At 44.8% G+C, this 26634-nt stretch overlaps 1 protein-coding gene across 2 annotated transcripts in view; it reads right to left on the reverse strand.

The window, feature by feature from the left end:
- Positions 1 to 26634, reverse strand: part of MAP4 (microtubule associated protein 4) — a 282495-nt gene that overhangs the window by 214593 nt on the left and 41268 nt on the right. For both annotated transcript variants that reach the window (XM_084620175.1, XM_084620174.1), the window contains exon 2: positions 11535 to 11586. The gene's annotated coding sequence lies outside the window, so the exon portion shown is untranslated. The remainder of the gene's footprint in view (positions 1 to 11534; positions 11587 to 26634) is intronic.

The raw sequence follows: 26634 nt of genomic DNA on the forward strand, positions 1-26634 counted from the left end.
CAAGGCTTTAATTTCAGAGACCCGTCTCGCTGACGTCACCACCACCAGGAACGCAACCTTCCATGACAGATGAGAAAGGGAGCAGGAACCCAGCAGTTCAAAGGGCGGGCCAGTGAGCCTAGAGAGGACCAAGTTAAGATCCCATTGAAGGATGGGAGCCCACGCCTGTGGGAAGAGTCTCTCCAGCCCTGTGATAAATGAAGGCGGGAGGGGAGCTCCCTTTTATGGGCACCCAGCCAGCCAGCTAGCTATAAAACCCCTGTTAGTAGCTGCTCTCTACTCGCTTTACTTGTAAAGCGTCCATAGGTACAAGGAAGGGAGTGGACACTTGACCAAAAGAGCCAATGAGAAGGGTAGAACTTTTTAATATTGGGAAAGAACTTCCCCCTTTGTCTGTCTGTGTTGTTCTCCCGGAGAGCAGAGACAGGGCTGGAACTATGCTGTAAAAAGCTTTGGGCCAGGTATGAAAAAATCACCAAATAATACCTAGAAACTACTCATTTGAAACCCCAGATATGTAATTAGATCAGGAAATGTCTAGGAAGACGCAATTAGGTTTCTCTCTCTTATTTCTTTATGGCTTGTGGACTCCTCTGCGCTAACCCCAGGTGCTTTTGCTTTGCTTGTAACCTTTAAACTGAACCTCAAGAGAACTATCTTGATGCTTAATCCTTGTAATTTTTTAAAAATCTAGCAAAAACCCTACATTCCAAATGTCTTTTCTTTTTGTTTTTAATAAAATTTACCTTTTTTTTAAGAACAAGACTGGATTTTTGTGTCGTGAGAGGTTTGTGCGTATGTTGCTTAATTAGCTGGTGGCAACAGCTGATTTCCTTTGTTTTCTTCCTCAGCTCTTCCCCGGGAGGAGGCAAGGGGGGGGAGAAAGGGATTGAGGGTACCCCATGGGAAGAAATTCCCAAGTGCGCCTTCCTGGGTTCTCAAAGGGTTTTTTGCACTTGGGTGGAGGCAGCATCTACCCATCCAAGGTCAGAAATAAGCTGTAACCTTGGGAGTTTAATACAAGCCTGCAGTGGCCAGTATTAATTTTTAGAATCCTTGCGGGCCCCCGGCTTCTGCACTCAAAGTGCCAGAGTGAGGAATCAGCCTTGACAGCCCTTTCAAGAATCCAACTGTCATGTCATGGGAGTCCTTGGATCACTTGGTGAAAAGCAGAGATGGCCACAAGATGCACTCTAATGGAAGCGTGTGCCAGGCCCTGGTTCCTCAAATGGAGCAAGTAGTCCAGGACAGCCTGTATGGAGGGACTTCCTGTTCGGGCGCCTAGTGGGAAAACCTCGTCCACTTGGCCAGGTAAGTCAGTCTAGTTGAGGGCTTCCTACTTTCCAGGAGGACCTGTTGGACTCCTTCTGAACAGGTCCGCTCCTCCGGGTTCAGCCACACAGCATCCATGCCGAGAAGTGGAGGGACCCGAGGCTGGGGTGTAAGAGCTAACCGTGGTCCTGCAACAGTAGGTCTGATCAGTTGGGGAGGGGCCGCTGACAGGTTCATGAGTGTGCCGAACCAATGCTGGCGAGGCCACTTCAGGGCGATCATGATAACCTGCGCCTGGTGTCTCAATCTTTGCCAGGGCCCTGCTGATGAATGGAATCAGAGGGAACGTGTACATCAGGCTCCCTGACCATGACAGGAAGGCAGGCATCGGAGAGGGAGCTCTTGCTCAGAGCCTGTCGAGAACAAAGCCAGTGGCATTTCCTGTTCTGTCTGGTAGCAAACAGGTCCATTTGGGGAGTTCCCCACCTTAGGAAGGTCATGCAGACTACCTCTGACTGGAGTGACCACTCATGGTAAGAGGAGAAAACCCTGCTGAGCTGATCTTCCAGCATATTCCGGACACCGCGAAGGTGACAAGCTTCCAGGTAGATTTCGTGGCTGATTCAGAAGTCCCACAGACGGAAAGCCTTCTGACAGAGAGCCAACGAGCGCGCTCCCCCTTGCCTGTTGATGTAGAACATCGAGGCTATGTTGTCCATCAGGACTCGTACCACCTTGCCCGACAGGTGGGACAATACAACTCCACACACCAGCCAGATTACTCGGAGCTCTTTGATGTTTATGTGCAATTGCGCCTCGCCTGGGGACTACATCCCCTGTGTCTGGAGGTTGCAGAAATGTGCTCCCCAGCTGAGCTCCAAGGTGTCCGACACCAACTCAATGGAGTGAAGAGGGTTGTCGAACAGAACCCTTTCTAGGACTGTCCTGTGGTTGGTCCACTATCTCAGCAAGAAGAAAAGGAATACTTGTGGCACCTCAGACTAAAATTTATTTGAGCATAAGCTTTCGTGAGCTACACCAATGAAGTGAGCTGTAGCTCACGAAAGCTTATGCTCAAATAAATTTTAGTCTGAGGTGCCACAAGTATTCCTTTTCTTTTTGCGGATACAGACTAACACGGCTGTTATTCTGAAACCTGTCATTATCTCAGCAAGGTAAGTATCACCTGGGGAATGGTAACAATATTCTCTAGGGGGTCTCGGGACTAGGAATAGACTGTTGCTAGCCATTACTGCAGAGGTCACATCTGAAGCCTGGCATGGCAGACCACGTAAGTGCATGCTGCCATGTGGCCCAGAAGGCAGACAGACCCTGGCTGTAGTCAGAGCGAACGCAAGACTTCCGTGATGAAGTTCACCATCGTGTGGAACCTTTCCAGTGGCAGAAATGCTCTGGCACAGGTAGAGTCGAGGACCACTCCGATGAACTCTACTCTCTCCACTGGCACCAACACTGACTTTTTGTCATTCACCAGTAGGTCCAGAGAGCGGCACATAGCTTGAAGCACCATGACATCCCTTCAGACTTGTGACCTAGAGCCACCCTTGATAAGCCAGTCATCAAGGTATGAGTAGATTTGGATACCCCGGCACCTGAGGTAAGCCACTATCACTGACATGCACTTGGTAAATATTTTCCGTGCTGTCGCCAGGCCGAACGAGAGGACTGTAAACTGGCAGTGGTGGGGCTGCACCATAAACTGGAGAAAGCGTCTGTGTCCTTGAAAGATCTCTGTGTGGAAGTATGAGTCCTACAAGTCCTTCCAGTCTCCCGGATCCAGGGAGTGGATAACAGAAGCCAGAGAGACCATGCGGACCTTTAGTTTCTGTAGGTACTTGAAGTCTCGGAGGTCCGTAGACCGCCCTTGGCCTTTGGGATTAAAAGGTACAAGGAATAGAACCCTTTGTTCCTGTTCTCGAGAGGAACTTCTTCCACTGCACCCGGCTCTAGTAACACCTTTACCTCCTGCATGAGTAGACTCTCATGAGAGGGGTCCCTGAAGAGGAATGGGAAAGGTGGGTAGGAAAGGGAAGTAGAAAGGAACTGGAGGGATATAACCCCATTCCACTGTGCTGAGGACCTAGTGGTCCGAAGTTATAGCGGTCCGTGCTGGGAGGAAAAGGGAAAGGCGGTCAGAGAACACTGGGAAAGATGTATGCGGGGAACAGTCTGGTAGTTTGCCCTCGGGCGCACCCTCAAAAAGATTGTTTGGCACCCTGCTTATTACGGGTCGAGCCCAACTGAGCAGAGGGTGGAGGCGGGTGGCTCGGGAGCACTTGTTACCCTTGGCTAGTTTATGGGGCTGGTCCTACCAAGGCTGGCTTCCCTGGCCCTGAGGCTACTGCGGTTTGAACCGCTTACGTGCCAGGGCTGGGACGTAAAGACCCAGGGTTTTCAGGGTGGTGCGGGAGTCCTTGAGGCCACGCAACTTGCTGTCTGTTTGCTTCGCAAATACAGCCCCGCCATCGAAGGGCAGGTCCTGCAATTACTGCTGGGTCTCAGTGGACAACCCAGATAGGAGCAGCCAAGAGGCTTGTCCCATGGAGATAGCAGAAGCCATGGTGCGATCAGCAGCATCTGATGCTGCCTGGAGGGCCACCCTGGCCGCAGTCGTGCCCTGATAAAGGATGACTCGGAACTCCTTCTTGGAAGCTTCGGGGAGCAACCCTTCGAACTTGGCCATGGCTTGCGACGTATTAAAGACAAATCAGCCAAGGAGGGCTTGGTGGTTGGCCACTCTCAGCTGAAGGATGAAAGACAAATAAACCTTATGTCCAAAGAGATCCAGCCTCCTTGAGTCTTTATTTTTTGGGGGTGGCACCAGGTTGTCCCTGCCTCTCCTTGTGGTAACCACCTCTACCACAAGGGAATTAGGAGCTGGGTGGGAGTATAAGTACTCATGTTCTTTGGTTGGCACGAAGTACTTGTGTTCGGCCCTTTTACAGATAGGGGGCAGAGAAGAGGGGGTCTGTCACAAGGGATTAGTGATTTTAGAAACCCATTCATGAAAGGGTAGAGCCACTGTGGCAGGAGCCAAGGAGCAAAGGACAAACAGAGGCCAAGGGCTCTTCCAATTCCTCTGCCTGAAGCCCCAGGTTAGAAGCGACCCTCTTCAAAAGTTTCTGGTGCACTTTGGCGTCATCTTGAGAAACTGGGCATGATATCGTCCTTGTCAGACGAGGCTGCCGGTGCCGCAGGAACCTGCACATCCATTGGCAGTCCAGCAGCTCGCTCTCGTTGAGTCCTCCTGGACCTGCGGGGTCTTACCCCGCAAAGCCTTGGGCACCGGAGGGGGATGGGATAACTGAGGCCACTGGCCTCTCTGAGGCTCCCAATACTGATCGAGCAGCCTGGGAAGGGTGAACCCAGAAGGGTTCCACAGATACCATGGTGCCGGCCACTGAGCCTGGGGCCATGGGATGGGTTTCAGTGCCGATAATGTAGTCAGCACTGCCAGTGCTTGTCCCACAGTCAGGGAACCTTGCTCCGAGCTGGAACTACCAGCCAAGTGGCCGGTACCAGGCGACCAGGATCAGGCTGAGCGGTGGCTCTTGTCCAACCAGAGCCGGTCGCTGCGTCCCAAAGCCGACCTGTTCGAGCAAGATGAGTGTCTTGGTCGGGATCTCGGGGACTGATGGTATTCGGTGGATCTGCATTGGATACCCAGCGATCCACGCCTCACGCTACTCAACCAGTACTGGGACATCGAATGGGACCAAGAGCTACTACAGGCCAGTTGCTGGGATGATCATCCTGAGTAGGGCGACCTCCTTCTTGGAGACAGGCAACAACGTCCCAGCCATCGGCAATCTCTGGAGCCCGATCAGTCCTGGGATCAGTACCAGGCCCTTGGAGATGATCGGGGCCGGTGCCATAGGGTCTGCGCCAATCTACCGGTGAGGTACACCTCAAGTACCTCAACCAGTGCCCCCGCTGCGGGGACCAAAGAGGGCTCCGCTGAGCCTGCCTCTCCAGTCCTGAGGTGTGACTGCTTCGGGCGGGCAAACGCTGGCAGGACGTCCCTCTCGATGGGGATTGGTACCGCTGAGGCGGGGACACATGCATAGGTCCCAAAGCAAGTTTTCCCCAAGACCGGGGTACCAGTACAGCCAGTGTGGGAGGCATCAGGATCTCGAGCCTCTTGAAGGGCTTCGGGCGTCAACAGCATCTGAAGCTGGCTATAGACTGCACCGCTATCTGGGGACGCAGGTGAAGCATGGGATGGGCTGCACTGCTAGACGTGAACTGGGGCCCGACTTCCCGAAGAGGGTGTTGAGCTGCCCGGCACGGGTAGCGGCTGACCCCTAGCCCTCTCCTTTCTCTTACAGAAGGTAGGAGAGCTTCCCCTCCCAGCCCTTTTTGGCTTCTTCCCTGGAGCCGTGGAGGAGGACCAGTGCCGACTCATGGATAGTGCTGGCGGAGCACTGTGCATGGAGACTGCAGTACTCGGACCACTGCCCTGGTGCCAGAGTGAGTGCTGACTCCATTAGGAGTGCTTTCAGACGGATATCGCGCTCCTTCTTCATCCTAGGTTTGAAGGACTTACAGATACGGCACTTGTCACTTATGTGCTCTTTGCCTAAGCACCTTAGGCAGCTGGTATGTGGCTCACTGATGGGCATAGGCCATTTGCAGTGATCGCAGGGCTTAAAGCCTGGGGACCGGGGCATGCCCCATCCCCTGGCTGAGTCCCATTTGGGACTAACGAAAAGTTGAGAACTACTACTCAGCATAACTAAGAAACTACTAACTATATACCACTATATTGCAGGTTTTCAGAATTCATAAGAATAGAAAATGAAACAACGCTAGCTGAAGCAGCAGATGTTCCAGCACCATCACTGGTGGCAAAAAGGAACTGAGGGTGGGGGGAGCTGGCGGCGCCCCTTATACTCTACCATGTAGGGGGCACCAGAGCCAGTCCCCTAAGAATACTGGTGAGAGAAAAACTTCCGGCATGTGGTGAGCACACACACCTAACATGGAATGGATATGAGCAAGCACTCGAAGTAGTACAGATATTTGTCTGCAGCATTTTGTCAAAGGCCTGGGAATCATTCCCAGGCGTTGCCAGTCACTGGTTGTGGTCAGGTTGGAGCATGGGACTAGCCTGAAGGTCAAGAGATGACACAGTTTTAGTTCAGAAAAACAGTTCTTCAGACTAGTAGTTCCCTTGTGCTTGTAACCTGTATGGCTTCTTAATTTAGCTAGTCTGATTTTTTTCTTCCAAAGCCAGCTAATGCTAAAGGGGGGAGGGATAGCTCCGTGGTTTGGGCATTGGCCTGCTAAACCCAGGGTTAAGAGTTCAATCCTTGAGGGGGCCATTTCGGGATCTGGGGCAAAAATTGGGGATTGGCCCTGCTTTGAGCAGGGGGTTGGACTAGATGACCTCCTGAGGTCCCTTCCAACCCTGATATTTTATGATTCTATGATCAGTTTCCACCTTCCTAAATGCAGGCAGGAAGTCAGTGGAGAGGAGGAAGGGAGTAACTGCTGCACTTCAACCACCATTGTATTTACATTTCCGTTCTCTCAACAACAAATAAATTTAATTAGGACCAAACATGAGGCACCACTTGGAAAACAAAGGTTGAGGTTTCTGAAGAGAAAGGGGTGCAAAAGTAGGTTTGGATCCCTTTGCGGTGTTATCAGGTGGGCATTTTGAGAGAATGATTCACTTCCTTGTGGAACTTAAAACTGCAATAGCTAGGGAATTACTGAATCTCAATGGGCAGCCAAGGTATTGTGTGCTCATAGACACAAGCAGTTTCCAGCTGAAAGGAAAAGGATAAGGGACTGGACATACTATTTTATCCAGTACAATGCTAATTGGTTAAGTCATTTTTCTTAAAATAAAGGACTTCCACCCTACTTTAGGAAGGGAGATGAACCATTCCTTCCCATACTCTATCACTGGGGTCGGCAACCTTTCAGAAGTTGTGTGCCCAGTCTTCATTTATTCACTCTAATTTAAGGTTTTGCGTACCGGTAATACATTTTAACGTTTTTAGAAGGTCTCTCTCTCTAAGTCTATATTATATAACTAAACCATTGTATGTAAAGTAAACAAGGTTTTTAAAACGTTTAAGAAGCTCCAATTAAATTAAAATGCAGATCTTATCAGTTTAGTGCAGTGGTTCTTAACCTGGGGTGCACACACCCCCTGGGGGTGCGAGACATGCGAGTTTTTTTTAGAAGGTAAATCATCAAAAACACAAATTAAGCACAGTCACATAAATACAACTACTTTGTTTCATCAAACCTATGTATTTATTAACATTATGCATTTTTTAACGATTACTGTAATATACAAAGCTTTTAAGTTTTCAAGTTTTTAAGCTAATTGTAGTGTAATTTTTGAAAAGGGCTGCAGAGCGCTGGGCCCAGGCAAGGAGCAGAGCCCTGGGCTGGCTGAGCAGGGCTAGAGGCCCGGACCCCGGCTGGCAGGGGGCCGGGCGGCTGGAACCCCAGACCAGCAGTGAGGTGAGCAGCGCCAGCGGCTGGTATCCCAGGCTGGCAGCAGGCTGAGAAGGGCAGATAGCCGGGACTCCAGCTGGCAAGGGGCCGGTGGCCAGAACCCCAGACCGTCAGCGGGCTGAGCCAGGTGCTGGACAGAACCCTAGACCAGCTCACCCACTGCCAGTCTGGGGTTCCGCCGGCTCCTGCCAGCTGGGGTCCCAGCCGCCGGGCCCGCTCAGCCCGCTGCCGGCCGTGGGTTCCATTCTCTCAGGCAGGCAGCAGGCTGAGCAGGGCAGGCGGCCAGGACCCTGGCTGGCAGCAGTGCCATTAAAAATCGGCTTGCGTGCTGCCTTTGGCATGCGTGCCGCAGGTTGCCGACCCCTCTTCTATCAGATTATTTGGCACAGTATTTTGAATAAATATGTACTGTATCATGTACCAGACAAGCAAGCAATCTTAGTCCACTGTTAACTTTTTAATCATTTCCAAAAAAGCATAAATTTCCACGTTACTTCCACCAAGTTAGACTATTAGACGAAGGTTTTAGAAATCCAGGTTACTTTTCACCATTAGTGCCAATTGTTTACTTCTTGCATTTCCTCCCAGGTTGGGCAATGAAAATAAACTAGTCCATTTCTAATCAAAAGTGTTCTTTATTACTTAAGATGTCTGCCATACCACCATATCACTGAGAAACATCAATATTTCACACCCCTAGAGGAAGCACAGAAGATGGCCAAAAGATCAGTGTGCTTTATATGTTTGCAAAGCCATAAAAGGAGCAAGTAGGGAGAATGTGTTTGAACTTGTCATCCTCTCAAATTTTATTAGCTCTCTAAATAATGTCTTGGACTCTTACTTTAAAGCCTGTTTTTACTGGGAATGACAATGTGAAATGATGTACTAAGACAAAACTGACCAGCCTCCAATATTAAAATTGCATAATAAGGCACTTCCTCCCCAAACCCCTCAACCCTACCTGCTGCCCCAAGCTCAGCTGCTCTTCTGAAGGAAAAAGAAAAGGAGTACTTGTGGCACCTTAGAGACTAACCAATTTATTTGAGCATAAGCTTTCATGAGCTACAGCTCACTTCATCGGATGCATACTGTGGAAAATGTAGAAGATCTTTTTATATACACACAAAGCATGAAAAAATACCTCCTCCCACCCCGCTCTCCTGCTGGTAATAGCTTATCTAAAGTGACCACTCTCCTTACAATGTGTATGATAATCAAGGTGGTTCCAGCACAAATCCAGGGTTTAACAAGAACGTCTTGGGTGGGGGGGAGGGCAGGAAAAAACAAGGGGAAATAGGCTACCTTGCATAATGACTTAGCCACTCCCAGTCTCTATTCAAGCCTAAGTTAATTGTATCCAGTTTGCAAATTAATTCCAATTCAGCAGTCTCTCGTTGGAGTCTGTTGTTGAAGTCTTTTTGTTGTAATATTACGACTTTTAGCTCAGAGATCGAGTGACCAGAGAGATTGAAGTGTTCTCCGACTGGTTTATGAATGTTATAATTTTTGACATCTGATTTGTGTCCATTTATTCTTTTACGTAGAGACTGTCCAGTTTGACCAATGTACATAGCAGAGGGGCATTGCCGGCACATGATGGCATATACCACATTGGTAGATGTGCAGGTGAACGAGCCTCTGATAGTGTGGCTGATGTGATTAGGCCCTATGATGGTGTCCCCTGAATAGATATGTGGACACAGTTGGCAATGGGCTTTGTTGCAAGGATAGGTTCCTGGGTTAGTGGTTCTGTGGTGTGGTGTATGGTTGCTGGTGAGTATTTGCTTCAGGTTGCGGGGCTGTCTGTAAGCAAGGACTGGCCAGTCTCCCAAGATTTGAGAGAATGATGGGTCATCCTTCAGGATAGGTTGTAGATCCTTGATGATGCGTTGGGAAGGTTTTAGTTGGGGGCGGAAGGTGATGGTTTTAGTTGGGGGCTAACACGGCTGCTACTCTGAAACCTATCACTAAAGCTGGCTTTTATAAATCAGGTTATGAGTGGATGCTGGAAAGCTTTACTTAGGGTATGTCTACACTACCCGCCAGATCCGCAGGTAGTGATCAATCTATCGGGGATCAATTTATCGTATCTAGTGTAGACGCAATAAATCGATACCCAATTGCTCTGCCGTTGACTCCTGTACTCCACCGAGGCGAGAGGCGGAAGGGGAGTCGAAGGGAGAACAACAGCAGTTGACCCCATGCCATGAGGATGCGAGGTAAGTTGACCTAAGATATGTCGACTTCAGCTACGCTAGTCTCGTAGCTGAAGTTGGGTATCTTAGGTCGACCCCTCCTACGCCCCCCTGGGGCAGACCAGGCCTAAGTTTGACTGTGAATTAAATCAGACAAACCTTTTCAACCTCTACACTAGTAGCTGGTTAAGATCCTCCAAGAAAGAGGTATTCAAGATAAAGCTTATTCCACACTGACAGAAGTGGGGACAATTTAAAGATGCAGTTGAGATAACTGAATTTCCAGGGGGTGGGCAGTTTTAACTAGTCATTCCAATACAGTGGTTTGCCATTAAAAATCCAACATCTACCATTTAGTACCTAACAGAATTATTTCCTGTTCTAATTCTATATACTGAAGTATCTCAGGTATCATTGGGTGTTAACAGTAGGTAAGTATGGACTTTGATGGCAACGTCTCATACTAATTTTGTACGTTTCCTGGATTTGTTTGGTGTATCTGTATCACAATTTGGGTGGAGACAGGAAGAAACATACTGCGTTAGTCAAACACCTCTAAGTCTGAGGAACAGCAGAGGCTTGAAAAAAAAAAAAGGGTAACATTTTACAATATGAAGGTACTTAGCAATTTAATTAGCCATTGTCACATGTATACTCCTACATTATAGCCTAGGCTCTTCTCAACGCAAATAGTCAATGGTTACAGAATTCTATTTATTCTTAATTATTTGCTAGTATATGCAAGCACACAGGGTCTTATGGAACAGATATGCTTACCTCCTTAATCATCCCTTGGCTACATGAGCCAGTGCACCACAATGAAGCAGTTTGGCTACACAGCACCTTCTGTTATTCAAGAACAAGTGTGGCATTTGAGCCTAGGGTAGTGACAAACTCAAGGTTTGTTAATTACTTCATCCAAACATGCTGTCAAGCTAAGTCAGACTCACCTCTTCCCCACAAAAGAATCGTGTACAATTGGGTCACTCAAACTCTGCATCAGCAGAACAAACAGATGACACAACACGAGACCAGACAGGCTGCGGTAAAGGAGGAAAAAACTGATAGAAGAAACAAGAAAAGGAAAGAGGTCCAGCCTGCCAGAAATTACATCCTTTGGACCACATTTAGACTCTGCTACCTAAAACTGAGCAGATGCAAGTGCCAGAAACAATAAAGAAGCCTCAAGTCTGAGAACCTGAGCAAAACAAGGAAAACTGAAGATCTTCCAAGGAAGAGGGAAGGATTTCATGTTGTTAAAATGCTTTCAGCGCATATTCATTCTGCAGAGACTTCCATGGGAGGGTCCCACACACAATGCCTAGCATTAGGACTTACAGATTCTACCAGACTACACTCCCCATTTCATCCCCAGTCAGCTGAAGCAGCTGGACCTGCCTGCCCAGCTTTGCGGCTAAACTCCAGCGGGAGCCTAAGCAGTCTCCACACACCATATTATGGCTACGATTTTCCAACTGATGTTTCAGTATGTATGCACCAATGATTCTGCTTCAAAATTTTGTGGATTTCAAATATGGAATATATCTTTAATGAGAGATGATTCCATACCTTAAAAGCAGATGTTCCCTTTGTGTGTCCTTAATCTCCACAAACTGCTGATCTGTAAAATAAATGAATACACAATTAAAAAGGAAGCCAAGGTTATAATCAACTACTTGGGTGTCACAGAGACTGATCTTTATCAGGGCTGGCCAGCCCAAATTTTAGTCCATGGCTTTGTACAAACTAGTCCACTGGAAATTTTACTTTGCTGTTTTCCCATTTCTGTGGCCTGGGACCCTCTCGCTTGGCTTATGCCTCAATGACAACACAAACTAAAGCAGACGTTAGGTTACTAACCCAGCCCTGAACCCTAACTGTAACAGTCTAGGAAGCAAGTTGTACAGCAGCCTCTAATAAAAGGCTAGATAGCACTGTTCAAGTCATTCTTGAAAAAAGCCAGAAGGAACCATTGAGGTCATCTAGTCTGACCTCCTGCATCTAGTCATCTAGTCTGACCTCCTGTTTGAACTAGAGCATCTTTGTTAGAAAAACATGCAACGTTGATTTAAAATTATGCAGTGATGGAGAATCCACCACAATCCTTGGTAAATTATTCCAGTGGTTAATTATCCTCACTGTTAAAAATCTGCACCTCATTTCTAGTCTGAATTTGTCTGGCTTCACCTACTGGAATCTTGGTATGCCTTTGTCTGGTAAACTGAAGAGTCCTCTATCATCAAATCCCTGTTCCCCATGTAAATACTTACAGACTGATCAAATCAGCCCTTAAAACTTCTTTGTTAACCTAAATAGATCGAACTCCCCAAGTATCACTATAAAGCAGGTTTTCCAGTTCTTTAATCATTCTCGTGGCTTCCCTCTGAACCCTTGCCAATTTATCAACATCCTTCTGGGAAGGATATTTCAGTAGCATCTGAACCAGTGCCAAATACAGAGGCCATATAACCTTCTTACACCTACTCAATATTCCCATGTTTATACATCCAACGATCACGTTACCCTTTTCCGTGCAACTTTGCACCATCATCTTATGTTCAGCTGATTATCCCCATAACCCCAAGTACTTTCAGAGAGTCACTGCTTCGCAAGGTAGAGTCCCTCTCAGCCAATATGCATGTCCTGTATTCTTAGTTCCTACATGTATGACTTAACATTTGGCTGCACTGAAACATATTGTTTGCTTTTGCCTAAATGATCCAGATAACTCTGTGCCAGTGACCTGTCTTCTTCATTAACCACTTTCCTCTATCTTTGTGTCATCTACAAACTTGGTCACTAATGATTATGTTTTCTAGCAGGTCACTGATTAAAATGATTAACAGCAGAGTGCCAAGAACCAATCTTTGCAGGACCCCTCTAGAAACACAGCCGCTCAGTGAAAATTCCCTGTTTACAGTTACATTTGGAGACTTGTCAGTTAACCCGTTTTTAATCATTTAACATGTGCCATGTTGATTTTGTATCATTCTAGTTTCTTAATCAAAACGCCATACAGAACCAAGTCAAATGCCTCACAGAAGTCTATTATCTCAACACTATTACCTTTATCAACCAAGCTAGATCTCTGAAGAGATTACGTTAGTTTGACAAAATCTATTTTCCATAAACCCATGTTGATTGGCATTAATTATATTACCCTCCTTTAATTCTTGACCAAGTCCTGTATCAGCTGTTTCGTTATTTTGTCAATTAATACATATACACAAAATGTAAATTAAATTGAAACTGAACAAATGAAATACAATATAGCTGCAAGAGACATCACTAAAGGTAAACTGATACTGGAATTTTGTGTCTTCTGGGTTATGCTTCATGGCATGAGAACACAGCATCAGAGTCAAACAACAAATGTTGCTAACATGGCACTCCTGGTGCTTATGACCTATACCAGCCATTCACCAACAACGGCTACCTCGTGACTAAGTGCAGAATAAAACTGAACCAGAGCAATGAAAGATCAGAACGTAAGCTATCAGAAATCAAGTTAGTACAAAGGCACACAAGCAGCAGCACTGGTGCAACCATAAGAGAACTGAGTGGTGACGTACTCTGGGAGGAGAAGCATCAAGAAAAATATCACCCTCATGGCTTGTACACTCTACTAGCCAGTACATGCAGAGTATTAACATTCATTCTTCAGAGGGAAGGAGTCCTGCAAGACAGGCACCTGGAACTTGAGGAAAGAACAGAGGATTCACAGCAATGTAGCAGCTGACAGGAACCCTGACACATAAATCACACACAAAATAGTGTTGCAACTCACAATTTTATCACGATTCTCAGAAAAAAATTTCTTAGAATCGTAGGTCCTGGAATTGTGCAAGTAAGTTAGTCTCTCCACTTTCATTTGAAAAAACAGTATGTTTCTAGCCCTCATGATTGCAGAGAAGAGCTTGAATATGTGATCCAAGTGTACTCTAAAATTCAAAAGTAGGCATGTAAATAAAAAGCACAAAATGATGTTTTGAAGTTCCGTGATTTTGGGGAGCCTGATTATTTTTGAGCACTTGGGACTGGCAATATTACAGTTATGATTTGATAAATTAGATTGACTAAAATCACTGGATTATATCTTGGCCCCATTAAAGTCAATGGGAGCTTTCCCACTGACTTCAATGAAACCAGAATTTCATCCATTTTCTTTGACAAAGATACATTTGCCGTAACTTCTTGCTATGAAAACTGCACAGAATGATAGTCCTCAATATAACTCAAATCATCCATCATATTATGTTCCTTTGATCTCAACTGCCCCAAAAGCCCAAATCCCTCCACGGGAAAAAAAATATAAAACATTAAAGCTATTTTGTTCTAGGCCAGAGGCTCTCAAACTGTGGCTGATAACTAGGGGTCCAGAGAGAGCTGTCTGGCCAAATGGTGCTGAAGCAAACAAACAAATGTAAAGAAAGAAGATATAGAACAAAAGTAAACAGAGTGTGATCAACACTTAGAAAAGCATGCCTCCCTTAACACATTAAAGAGAGCTAAAAACACACTAGATAAGAACATAAGAACGGCCAGCCTGGGTCAGACCAAGGGTCCCTCTAGCCCAGTATCCGGTCTTCCAACAGTGGCCAATGCCAAGGGCCCCAGAGGGAATGAACACAATAGGTTATCATCAAGTGATCCATCCCCTGTCGCACATTCCCAGCTTCTGGCAAACAGTCGCTAAGACGACCATCCCTGCCCATCTTGGCTAATAGTCATTGATGGACCTATCCTCCATGAATTTATCTAGTTCTTTTTTGAATCCTGTTATAGTTTTGGCCTTCACAACATCCTCTGGCAAGGAGTTCCACAGTTTGACTGCACATTGTGTGAAAAAATACTTCCTTTTGTTTGTTTTAAACTTGCTGCCTATTAATTTGGTGGCCCCTACTTCTTGTGTTATGGGAAGGAGTAAATAACACTTCCTTATTTACTTTCTCCACACTAGTCATGATTTTATAGATCTCTATCATATCCCTCCCCCTCACTCCTCTTTTCCAAGCTGAAAAGTCCCAGTCTTATTAATCTCTTCTCATACGGCATCTGCTCCTGTGACAGAGCGGGGAGTGGGGAGGACTGACCTGGGGATGTCGCAGGGGAGTTTTACTGGGACTGTCTGCATTGGGGATGGGATAGCAGGGGGTGACTTCACTTGAGGGATGATACCTGAGCCAGGAAGGAGGTTGGGGCCAGGTGACACCTTTGCCCAGAAAACTGGACTAAGGCTAGAGGAGGAGCCAGGGGGAGGCTAGGTGAGACTGCTAGAGGGGGTCTCAGTTTGGAGCGGTCTGGGGAAACAGAGGGAGCCCCAAGTCTGGGGTCTAAGCTCCCTGCCCCCCAGAGGGACCTGACTGAGGGGTCCTGTTTGTACCTACAAGCTCTGTTTGGAACTGTGTTCCTGTCATCTAATAAACCTTTCGTTCTACTGGCTGGCTGAGAGTCATGGGGAATCACAGGAAGAGGAGGGTGCAGGGCCCTGACACCCCCACACTCCATGACAGCTCCACACCCCTAATTATTTTTGTTGCCCTTTTCTGGCCTTTTCCAAGTCCAATAGATCTTTTTGAGATGGGGCAACCACATCTGCATGCAGTATTCAAGATGTGGGCGTACCGTGGATTTATAGAGACACATTATGTGATATTTTCTGTCTTACTAAGTCTTTTCCCAGCATTATTTTTCTATGTAAACAATTTTTCAAGTTGCCACAGATATGTAGGATCGTTAATGAGGAGGGAGGTGTCCACGTGACAATCTACACTATGAACATTTTGGGGAAGTTTTAAGCAGTTTGAGCACCACTCTGCATTATTTCATACCTCTGTATAGCATCTTTTCCACATGCTCACATGCAGGGCTCAAAGTCCTGTACATCCGCATTGTCCCAAAGGGTTGTGCAACCAGGTATATGAGACGCTTTGGATCTCTTTCAGAATTGTATTTTTGGCATAACTAAGGAATACCCGCACTCCATCTCCCATCACAAAGGGCAGGAATGGGATCAGATGATCAATTGATGAAACGCCAGCGAGCGCTAAAGGGCACTGAAATATTGGTGGCATGGTTTATCTCAGTCACTAATTAGTAAAGCTATTACCCAAAGGATTCTAAGATCTTTCACATGGCAGTTCTCTTATTTTTATGTTAGTAATCCCTCAATTGAGACAACTAAACATGAACAATTGTTTATTTCTGTTCAGACAAGAGGTAGGAATAAAAAGGCATCACAACTTATGTCATTCCACCCCAAAGCTGAAGGACATTTTCCATAATTCCAACTTCATGGACAGTAGAATTTGTTGTGGTGCTTTAGATAGCTGTTTCGCTTTTATCAGTCTTGCCCATGTCTAAGGGAAACCAATCTGAATCCGTTTAGGAAAATATATGGAATGTTCTTTCAAAAGCTACAATTATTTCACATCAAAGTTAAGACATTAACTGAACCAATAAATTCCAACTTGTGGTTCTCACAGCACCCCTGCACATAGTGGGCCAGATCTTCAGCACAACTTCATGGATTTTAATAAAGCTGCACCATTTTACAACAATTGAAGACATGTCCTAGTATCACTTTATATATAGGGTCTGTGAAGGACTGTACTAGCCCTTTAAAAGTCAGCCAGGAGCTCACAGCCTGGGATAATCAAGGAGATTGCCTGCTCCACCTTGGACTTCCTTATTTAAACAGAAAGAGGAAGTTGAACAGGGGAGAGAGATTAGAGACATCTAGCTGACAAATGGGGGTGATCTCTCTCCAGCAGGTTAGCCTGACTAGGCACAAAAACTTATTTTTTTTTTAAATTTGGGAAACACAACCCTTCTTAGCCTGAAGTATATAAGTCCCTGGTAACCCCACATGTTGAATACAGCATGCAGTTTTGGTATCCTCATCTCAAAAAATATAAATTAGAATTGGAAAAGGTGCAAAGAAGAGCAACACAAATGATTGGGGTATGGAACAGTTTCATATGAGAATTTTTCAGCTTAGACAAGAGATGACTAAGTGAGGGGGGATATGACAAAGGTCTATAAAATCATGAATGGGGTGGAGAAAGTGAATAGGGAAGAGTTATTTACCTCTTCACATAACACAAGGACTAGGGGTTACCCAATTAAATTAATAGGCAGCAGGTTTAAAACATACATTAGGAAGTAAGTCTTCACACAACACACAGTCAACCTGTGGAACTCTCTGCCAGGAGATGTTGTGAAGGCCAAAATTGTAACAGGTTCAAAAAAGAACTAGATAAATTCATGTATAATACATCCCTCAATGACTATAGGCCAAGATGGCCAGGGATGAAATCCTACACTCTGGGTGTCCCTAAACCTCCAACTGCCTGAAGCTGGATGACAGGGAATGGACCGCTCAAAATTTCCCTGTTCTATTAATTCCCTCTGAAATATCTGGCATTGGCCACTATCAGAGACAGGATACTGGGCTAGATGGATCTTTGGTCTGACACAGTATGGCCATTCTCATGAGGGGAAAGGAAGACTGAATCAACACTCCAGCTTGGAGGAGAACCATGAGCTAGAGCAGACAGAAGACTCCCAGGGAATAAAAAGACAACAACTCCAGTCAGGTAGAGGTGCAATTTGGACTCTGAAGCCTTTATTTTTATTCAGACAGTATAGGATAATAAAACAGCATAATATTGAGGAAGAAAGCCTCTGTGAAGGGAAACTGAGGATGACCAAGACAGAGCCACACTAGCCCAGAAGAGGTTTCTCCAGGGCAGGCACACCATTTACAGCATCCGAAACTTGCTAGGTGCTTTCCAGTCAAACAGTATGATCTTATGACACACTTTTGACCTTGACTTCCCTAGTATAAACACATAGCAACATGTACATATAAGAAGAATTTTAAAACACTACAGTAGACGCTCATTAGTAGCAACAAAGCAGTGCCCTTTTGCTATGTTGCTCCAAAGCAGCTGTTGCTGTTATGGGGAGTGTCAATAATTAGAACAGAATAGAATCATAGAATTTCAGGGCTGGAAGGGACTTCAGGAGGTCATCTAGTCCAACCCCCTGCTTAAAGCAGGACCAACCCCCAATTTTTGCCCCAGATCCCTAAATGACCCCCTCAAGGATTGAACTCTCAACCCTGGGTTTAGCAGGCCAATGCTCAAACCACTGAGCTATAGCTCTCCCCCCTTCTCTTACACAATTCACAGTAGAGAAAGTGTTCCCAGGGGAAATGTTGCTCGTAAGCAGTGGTTGGTCTTACAAGGTGTTGCTGCAAACAATATCTACTGTATAACAAATAAGATACTACACTGCACACACAATTCTCCCTTTGGGGAGAGTGAGAAAAACGAACCAAACGACACACTAGTCATGTCATTTAAAGCACTACCAGAAGGCTCTCAGATACTGTGCCGATGAGGGTAGGAAAGGAACTTAGCTAGAATTTAGTGGATCCCTACCGGAGGGAATTTACAGTCTTAGTCTTGCTAGATGGGGGTTTACGTTAATGGAAATGTACTATATCTGTGGTAACAGTAATTAGTGGTGTAATTCAAACATAATGTTAAAATAAAAACACTAAAAACTGCATTAATGTAAAACAGACCAAATGAGAATGAACACCATCTCCACTAATGCAAAGCTATAATAATACTGTACCTGGTGACACACATAGGGTAGATTTGGTAAACCAAGATATATTTATTCTTAATGTATTACAGTCACAAAACTATATCCATATTTCAAACAATTATGTGTTAACAATTCATCTCTATATCAAAGGGTGTTGCAAGATATTTTTCAGATCCTTAGTGCTCAGGATGACAATTGCTTCCCTCACTTCTCACACCAGGGTTCGTTTTTCCTTGACAGCAGCTGCCTTTGTAGTCTGGTTAGGAAAAAACTATGGTATGCTCAGGTAGTAGTGCTACCGTTGTTCATGCCACCTACTAAAGAAACATCCCACCACCGCAGAAAACCAGGTGAGGCAGGGTGAAAATAAGGATTCCCTACACCCCACCCCACGAAAGATCATAACTAGTCATTTAAATTAGATGACACCTATCCCCATGAGTTTAGTGTCTTTTAATGTTTGTAAACCATCTAGTCCAATGGGTAGGGCCTTACCAAATCTACAGTTCATTTTCATTAATTTCACAGTCATACGATTTTAAAAATCATAAATTTCATTATTTCAGCTATTTAAATCTGAAATTTCATGGTGCTATAATAGCAGGGGTCTTGACACAAACAGTTGGGGGGGGTCACAAGGTTATTGTAGGGAGAGTTGTGGTACTGCTACCCTTACTTCTGCGCAGCTGCTGGCGACGGCGCTGCCTTCCTTCAGAGCTGGGCTGCTGGCCAGGAGCCCAGCTCTGAAGGAAGGCAGCGCCGTCGCCAGCAGCAGCGCAGAAGTAAGGATGGCAGGGTATGGTATTGCCACCCTTACTTCTGCGCTGCTGTCTGCAGAGCTGGACCCTCAGTCAGCAGTCGCCACTCTCCAGCCGCCCAGCTATGCAGGCAGCAGCGCAGAAGTAAGAGTGATATTGTAAGGGTGGCAACACCATCCTTCTGCACTGCTGCTGGCAGGGCGCTGCCTTCAGAGCTGGGCACCCAGCCAACAGCTGCTGCTCTCCAGCCGCTCAGCTCTGAAGGCAGCACAGAAGTATGGGTGGCAATACTGTGACACACACACCCCAAAATAGCCTTATGACCTCCCTGCAACTCCCTTTTGGGTCAGGACCCCCAGTTTGAGAAACACTGGTCTCCCCCCATGAAATCTGTAAAAGCAGACCAGATTTCATGGGAGGAGACCAGATTTCACAGTCCATGACGCATTTTTCATGGCTTAGAATTTGGTAGGGTTCTAATTATGGTGTTAGTCCAGACTTTTGTAAACCCTGACCCATCAAGCCATACAGAATGGTCATGAAACCCACTGCCTTCACCTTAATGCTACCCACCATATTTCTTCACCATAGGTGAAAGGCCTTCACCGAAAGTAGTAGTAGCTACATGTCGTCTGCAACAGCAACTTGGCAGACAAGAGAAACTGCTTCCACTTCAAAAGCCACTATTCCTTACCAGGGCCCCTTCCTCATTCTTGAACTCAACAAGCGCTTAAATCAAGTGTTTATGCTAGAAATACAGTGATTATGTTTTCTGCACAGGGACTACCTCCAAATGTATGATGCATTCTTGTGCAAATTCAATTTACTGTTTCCACTCCTGCATGAGAAGACCTGGATGAAGCTGACAGTACATTAGAAGATCTCAAATCTAGAAGATGTCACTTCTAGAGTGTTTGGCTATAGCTTTTCTTTCCTCTCCATTGGAAGAAGTAACTCAGTCAAGTTTAGACTTTAAGTTTAAATGTATTGTAGAGTGGGATGAAGGCAGTCAGACCTACTGGTCAGAGAAAATGGTCAGAGCAAGAATCAGGTACTGGAACCAGAGGTCAGAGCGGATGACTGAGTCAGGAGTCAAACCAAGGGTCAGAGCCAGAGTCAGTAGCCAGGAGTGTAAAGCAGGGATCAGGAACAAGACAGGAGGGCAAGAACCAAGAACAGGACAGGAAGGCAGGAATCAGGAACAATGCAGGACTCAGGAGTCAGGCGAGAAGGCAGGGTCCAAGATAGCAGCCAGCCTAGTTGCTTAGACAATGTCCTATGTCCCAACCACCACCACCCCTTCTGGCTTAAGTAGTGAGTTTGAGCCAGAGGGGCCAGACAACTCTGCCAATCAGAAGCTTTGTGGGAGGTGTCTATGGCCACCAGCCCATACTCCCTGATGGTACCAGTGAGTTGATAGGAGGTGGCAGAGGTCTGAGGACTACCTGGGGATCTGTAGACCTGGGTTTGAGATTCACAATCCCTCACAAAAACGTTACAGAAATATAAAAAGTTTTCAAAAGCTAAAAGAAGTCTTGCATTAAATTCCAAACCTGAGCAACCTTCTAGAGAAGTGTTCAGGGACAAAAGTCAGCCTTACCTGGCAATTATCGTAAAGAAAGCCTAGTCCTTCTCTTTCGCCATGCAGAACATTTTTTTGCTCAGAAGTCAAAATCTTCTGGGGTACAGTGGGAATCTGTACTAGCAGCAGTCATCAACTGAAGTCACACTATTCCAACTCAGTCCAGAAGTCAGACCATGGAATTAAGAACCTCTTAAGCGGACCGATTTTCAACGTGTGGAAAAGCTAGACAATATTCTTTGGAAATGTCCATGCTTCCTGCTTATGCACGATAATGGCCTTTTTGCTGAGGTGCTCTAACCAAGCTGTTTGACACACACCAATGGACAGAGAGAGGTGAACTTGGTTCACAAAACCAGGCAGCATCAAATAGCCAAGCAGCTGCCCAAGCACAATATTTTCATAGTGCCAAATGTTTTCCGACATGAAGCCCACCCCGTCCATAGAAGGGATTAGTGGAAGAAAGAAACACTTTGGTAGTGACCTTTTGAAACAGGTATTCTTCTTTTCTTTACCCAGCCTCTGCTTTCCTGATCTGTTGCAGGCGGTCAGCTCTATTTTGACAGATGCTCCTTACTTTAAAGCTTCCTCCTTTTTTATTTGCGCAGATTTTCCAGAAGCTGCAGAAATATTTTGGTAAAGATGGTTCAGGACAGCCACCCAAAAATCCACTCTTCTGGAAGAACTAAATGAAATTTTCTGCAAAGTCTCCTAAACCAGCTTATTTTTAAACCATGTATTCAAGCCAAGGAGGGATGGGGGAAATATGGATTAGACTCTGAAGAGAACACCAGTTCTATCTGTAGCTTTTGCATTAGCACTATGCAGGGATGGGAGGACTGCTTGTAACAGGTTTAGGGGTCAAGCCAGAAATTCTGGGTTCCACATCTATTGAGAAACTGGAGTGCTACCTTCAAGCATTTTCATTACACGGAGATTTGTGCAGCAGTGGAAGGTCTCCAGGACAGGATTTCCTTTCCTTATTTGCCTCACATAACTTATGACCTTTAAATAAGCCTCATCTACACTTAACTCTCCCTTTTCAATTTCCCACCTTAGGTGAAACGTAGGGAAAGGCACCAATAGCCAAGGGCCTTTTAACCAGCAGGGCTCAAGAGTGCCACCTTCTCAAGATAATCAGGTGTACCAGAGAGATGTTTGAAGCAACCAAGTTTCAGTAAGGAACGATCTGAATAGAAAAGCTGTCCCTCAAACGTGCTGGTAAAGCAGCAGCATCCAATACCAATGCCCTTTTGCAGCCATGGATTGCAGAGAATTTGATTCCATCTAGGGAAAATGAAGTCCATAAAATTGCAAGGAGACTCATGACTACATAAATCAAGTTTTTATATAATGGAGGAAGAAAAGTTCTCCCAAGAAAAGCTTCCTGCATCCTGAAGAAGATTCCTGCTCAAAATGGAAGTTAGTTCTGGATGTAGGCGTTTGGTACCAGTATCTGAGGAGCTTACCACTAATATTAGCTGCATGTGCCAAGTAATAGCAACCTGTTAAGCAACACTTGGTTCAGTGGTTACCTGAAAGAGGATCAAGGAGGCCTTTGGAAGGAGATAAGGTTAGTTATCCTGAGTAATAAAAGTAACTTTTTTTGGAAGAAGGAGAACAGATGCCATCTTCAACTAACAGTGAGAAAGTAGAGTCACAAGGTAGGTGAGGTAATATCTTTTACTGGACCAACTTCCATTGGTGAGAGAGACAAGCTTTCGAGCCACACAGAGCTCTTCTTCAGGATAGAAGTTGGTCCAATAAAAGATACTACCTCACCCACCTTGTTGGTCCTAGGATATATGAGAGACACGGCTACAACTACACTGCATATAATAGTAAGACAGTAGGTCCAACATAACTAACCAACACTGAACGGACACCAACATAGAATACAGAAGTAATACTGAGATTTCAAAAGTAGTGCTAACAGATCAGATGCATCCGATGAAGTGAGCTGTAGCTCACAAAAGCTTATGCTCAGATAAATTTGTTAGTCTCTAAGGTGCCACAAGTACTCCTTTTCTTTTTGCTAACAGAAAGCCTTCTTACCCCTGTAATCAAATATTAGTATAGAGGCAGGTCAGCCAGCCTGTTGGTGTCCCAGATACCATACTACTTACTGGACACCAAGAACTCAGAGATAAACACAAATTATTTTACTGACCAGACTGCCTTCTCTGTGGCTAGCCAACAGCAAAAATACCAGAGGAAGATAATTCAGTGGATACAGCGCTGATTAAGAAATTAATGCCCAATCACACAGCCCAGGTTACTGTAATCTCAGTTGTATTTGATCCAATTGTTTCGCAATACAGCACACACTGCACAGTCTGAGCCAAATCCAGGATTGTAATTTTTAATAGCTAGCTGCTTCAGTTTATTCATTTATAGCTAAACTGAACAAATGACCATTTTGGTTACCATTAAGTAATCATTAGTAACTGGACCCAAACGAGAAAGCTCTCATCATTCAGTCATGTTATGAACATCAAGAAGCTTTTCTTCACTATAGTCACCAGACAGGTATCAAGGAACATTTAGAAATATTAAAAGATTTCACACCAAAGAGGAAATTAAATCTTACGATATAAATAGTGTCAAAATATATATACCAATTTCCTGGGAACGGTACTACTTTCTCGGGGATCCATTTTTGACACACTATTCTTCCTCTATACCCTCTCTCTGAATGATCCTATCCACAAACAAGACATTAACTACCATATTTAGGTCACCAATGAACAAAATCAGTATCTTGGTGGACTGATAATAATCAATGCATCTGATGAAGTGGGTTCTAGCCCACGAAAGCTTATGCCCAAATAAATGTGTTAGTTTCTAAGGTGCCACAAGGACTCCTCGTTTTTTCAATGGGACACAATACCACCTACAAAATATCGGAATGACAGAATAGGTCATGCTTGTGGGGGAGTAGCACTATATGAGAAAGAAAGCATAGGGTCAAATATAGTACAAATCTTAAATGAACCAAACTGTACCACAGAAAAATCTATGGCTAGAAAGTCCATGCTTGAATAGTAAGTATATAGCAATAGAGATATACTACCAGCCACCTGACAAGGAGGTGATGGTGATTATGAAATGCTCAGAAAGATTAGAGAGGCTATAAAAATAGAAAACTCAATAAAAATGGGGGAATTCAACTATCCCTCCCCAATTAAAGGTTTCTGGCTTCCAGCTCTCATCTCTCTTGAGCAGAGACTCACGTCTCTCTCCCTCAGTCTACGGAACTCTTTGCCAGAGGATGTTGTGAAGGCCAATACTATAACAGGGTGCAAAAAAGAACTAGATAAGTTCATGGAGGATAGGTCCATCAATGACTGTTAGCCAGGATGGGCAGGATGGTGTCCCTAGCCTGTTTGCCCGAAGCTGGGAATGGGCGACAGGGCATGGATCACTTGATGATTACCTGTTCTGTTCCTTCCCTCCGGAGCACACCTGGCATTGGCCACTGTCAGAGACAGGATACTGGGCTAGATGGACCTTTGATCTGACCCAGTATGGCTGTTCTTATGTTCCTTATGTTCTCTACCTTATGACTGGGTTCATGTCACCTCAGGATGGGATGCAGAGATGAAGCCTCTTGACACCATAAATGACAGCTTCTTGGAGTAGCTAGTCCTGGAACCCACAAGAGGAGAGGTAATTCTTGATTTAGTCCTAAATGGAGCACAGGATCTGGTCCAAGAGGTGAATACAGCTGAACCGGTTGGTAACAGCAACCATAATATAATTAAATTTAACATCCCTGTGGTGGGGAACCAAAGAACCCCACCACAAGTAATATTTAACTTCAGAAAGGAGAACTACTCAAAAATGAGGCTAAAAAAACCTCATTAAACGAAAATTAGAAGGTACAGTCCCAAAGGAAAATGCCTGCAAGCTGCATGGAAACGTTTAAAAAAAACACCAGAAGAGGCTCAAATTAAATGTATACCCAAAATTTAAAAACACTGTAAGAGGACCAAAGGAGTGCCACCATGGCTAAAAGACAAAGTAAAAAGAAGTAGTTAGAGGCAAAAAGGCATCTTTTAAAAATTGGAAGTTAAATCCTACTGAGGAAAATAGAAAGGAGCATAAACTCTGGCAAATCAAGTGTAAAAGCATAATTAGGCAGGCCAAAAAAGAATTTGAAGAGTAACTAGCAAACGCCTGGAGGATTACTAATGTGAAGCCAAATTTTTTTTTTTTTTTTTTTAAGGCTCCAGAGGCAATCCCAGCAATTACAGGCCAGTAAGCCTAACTTCAATACCAGGCAAACCAGTTAAAACTATAGTCAACAACAGAATTATCAGACACATAGATGAACATGATGTGTTGGAGAAGAATCAACATGGCTTTTGTAAAGGGAAATCTTGCCTCACCAATCTATTAGAATTCTTTGAGAGGGTCAACAAACATGTGGACAAAGGTGATACAGGGGATATAGTATACTTGGACATCCAGAAAGCCTTTGACAAGGTAACTCACCAAAGGCTCTTAAACTAAGCAGGGCCTCTTCCAATCTGCCCTGGAGGAAAATTCCTTCCCGACCCCAAATATGGCGATCAGCTAAACCCTGAGCATATGGGCAAATTCACCAGCAAGATACTACAGAAAATTCTTTCCTGGGTAACTCAGATCCCACCCCATCTAATATCCCATCAAAGGCCATTGGGCCTATTTACCATGAATATTTAATTACCAAAACCATGTTATCCCATCACACCATCTCCTCCATAAACTTATCAAGTTTAATCTTAAAGCCAGATAGATCTTTTGCCCCCACTGCTTCCCTTGGAAGGCTATTCCAAACTTCACTTTTCAAGACAGAAAATATCATAATGCCTCTATATAAACCCACAATATGCCCACATCTTGAATACTGTGTACAGATCTGGTTGCCCCATCTCAAAAAATATATATTTTTAAGGCCCCACTTAATTTGCAATATTGCTGATCCCACAATATCAGGCTTCCACCTCAATTTTGATTTTAATTAGCTTACTTTGCAGAGTCCACAATTTTGCATACATTTTGAGGTTTGCAACACACTTTTTTCCCTATTAGTACAGTAGAACCCCATTTATCTGAGCTGACAGTGGCGAGCTCCCACTGTCAGCCCAGCAGGCAGCCAGGGATCCCGCTGTCTACCCCATGCATTAATGATTGTAATATAGTTGCAGCAGAATGTCTGGTTATCAAAAAAATTAGCAGGCATAACATAATAACTGAGTGTTTATATTCTTCCAACAAATTTTTCTTAAACAGGTCTTCTCTGATTTTTCCAAATTACCACAATTAATAAAATGTCCACTATTACTTTTCCACAATTTTCCATGTCTTGTCCGCAACTCAGCAGCAATTATTTGACAATCATCCCACGATTCATGTAGGGGCCTAGATATATTAGAATTGGAAAAGGTACAGAGAAGGGCAACAAAAATGAGAAGGAGTATGGAACAGCTTCCCTATGATGAGAGATTAAAAAGACTGGAAATTTTCAACTTGGAAAAGAGACGACTAAGAGGGGATATGATAGAGGTCTAATAAAATCTTGACTGGTGTGGAGAAAGTGAATAAGGAGATGTTATTTACTCCTTCACGTAACACAAGAACTAGGGGTCACCATCTGAAATTAACTGGCAGGAAGTTTAAAATGAACAAAAGGAAATACTTCTTCACACATCGCAGTAAACCTGTG

This window comes from Lepidochelys olivacea, assembly GCF_965140295.1.
Source record: "Lepidochelys olivacea isolate rLepOli2 genome assembly, chromosome: 2".
NCBI lineage: Eukaryota > Metazoa > Chordata > Testudines > Cheloniidae > Lepidochelys > Lepidochelys olivacea.